Source organism: Benincasa hispida, unplaced genomic scaffold (assembly GCF_009727055.1).
Source record: "Benincasa hispida cultivar B227 unplaced genomic scaffold, ASM972705v1 Contig318, whole genome shotgun sequence".
NCBI lineage: Eukaryota > Viridiplantae > Streptophyta > Magnoliopsida > Cucurbitales > Cucurbitaceae > Benincasa > Benincasa hispida.
Genome location: NW_024064796.1, coordinates 659,508 through 661,530, shown reverse-complemented (window position 1 = coordinate 661,530; position 2,023 = coordinate 659,508). Strand labels below are relative to the sequence as shown.

Sequence of the window (2,023 nt, the reverse complement as noted above, 5' to 3'; positions counted from 1 at the left end):
TGAGTTCTTTTGAAGGATTACTGTTTCTTGGATTCATGGTTCTTTCTTCAAGAGCTTTGCCACTTCACAATGTCACTGCATGACATTGCTCCTTTCCATTATTATTCCCCGAGGTTTCAGTGTTGCTAGGCAAGACTCAAGGCTGCCTATTCTTCAACTCACTTGTTATCTGCCCTACTTGTATCTCCAGGTTTCTGATAAACGACGCCTGGCTTTTTAGCAACTCGTCATTCTGGGCGATATACTTCTTTAATAGGTTTTCAAGTGGAGATACTGAGCTCGATGCCTGACCTTCTTTATTAAAGGATTGTTGGTGCGGCTGATGCGTTGGTAGGAATGCAGGCAACGGTTCTTGCCTTTGCTGCTGGTTCACCCCTAGGTGGTGTGGCTCTTGTTGATTTCTTGTCCAAGAAAAAATTGGATGGTGCTTCCATCCAGGATTATATGTGTTTGAAAATGGGTTATTTTTAATGAAGCATACTGATTGCAGATTTTGTGGGCAATCAGAGTAGGAATGGGGATCTCCACAGCCCACACGGCTAACCATGGGCTGCACGAATGTTTCTACCTGATTTACCTTTTGCTGACTTGATGCGTTCCCTAGTGACATGTTCTGCAAAAGGTTTGTTGTCATAGTAGCCATTTGTGCAGAGAGTGTGGCAATCGATAGAATTCACATTCTGAGATCGCCTCTTCCTATCGGCTCTTGCGTCATAAGTATCATCAACCCATTCCATGTTGTGCTTAGCAATGCAGTCTAATATTTCCTTAGCTTCAGTATAAGATTTATCCATGTTACCACCAGCTGTAGCTGCATCGGCTACCATCTGAGATGCTCTGTTCAATCCACCATAAAAAGTCTCCATCTAGATGGTTAATGGTAATCCATGGTTGGGGAAATTTTTGACCAATCCCTTAAAACACTCCCATGCGACGCTCAAGGTTTCAGCTTCTTTTTGCTCGAAGTTCATGATCTCTCTACGCCTCCTTGTGTTGGTTGTGTGTGGGAAGTATTTTTGCATAAATTTCTCCACCAACTTCTCCCAGGTTGTGATCTCCCAAGGCTCCAGAGAGCATACCCATTGCTTTGCGTCGTCACGCAAAGAATATGGGAACAAAGATAGCCTGATCGCTTCTGGGGTGATTCTAGAAATCACAAATGAGTTGCACATTTCCAGGAAATGTTTCATGTGGGCGTGAGGATCTTCTCCAAGACCACCCCCAAATTTTCCAGCTGTTTGAAGCATTTACAGCATCACAGATTTCATCTCGAATCTTGTCCCATCTGGCGTTGGATATATGATCCCTGGTGAGAAATCATACAATACAAGAGACGCATACTCCCTCATGGGACGCGTACTACTGTTCGCCATTAGGATAGGATTTTGCACAGTGTGGGCTAGCTGTTGAGCTAAATTTTGATTTGCCTGTTCGTCTGCCATTTGTTACCTGGTTTGTTGTCTGAGAAGTTGTTGCCTTAACCTACGACGACGATTAGAATGATTCCTTCGTCGGAAGGTCCTTTTAACCTCGGGGTCGTATACAATATTAGGAGTGCTCTCCCTGCTCATAAATGTTTACAAGCTTCGGTTTAGTTTGTAATACTCCCTCAGCTGAAGTGTTCCTACAAAAGATACAAGCAAAACTTCTGGTTAGTTTTATTGCTGAATCCCCGGCAATGGCACCAAAAACTTGTTCATTGCTTTCGTGATTCGAGCTAGGAGTGTATTGTATAAAATTTTGAAAAATAAGTATGAATGATGCGTTGATGCATTGATGTATTCGTAACACGTTGATGCGTTAGAGAAGTGCAACAGAATGCATGACACTCCTCTATTGACGTTCAAGTTTTCCTAAATCAAACCCAAGTATAAATCCAATTAGGTTCCTGGTAAGTCCAGGGTCGAACTTAGGGATTCAGATTATGCTAACGCAGACATTGCGTTGTAACTATTGTAGGGATATCCAAAATGTATGGAGAAATGCGTTATTTACACTAAGGTGCTGTGTGTGTGCAAGAAGA

At 42.7% G+C, this 2,023-nt stretch overlaps 1 non-coding gene across 1 annotated transcript; it reads left to right on the top strand.

Moving 5' to 3' along the window:
- Positions 1–882: 882 nt before the first annotated feature.
- Positions 883–986, top strand: LOC120069345. The gene has a single exon (XR_005479514.1). It is a non-coding gene; the product is annotated as a small nucleolar RNA R71 (small nucleolar RNA).
- The last annotated feature ends 1,037 nt before the right edge of the window (positions 987–2,023 follow it).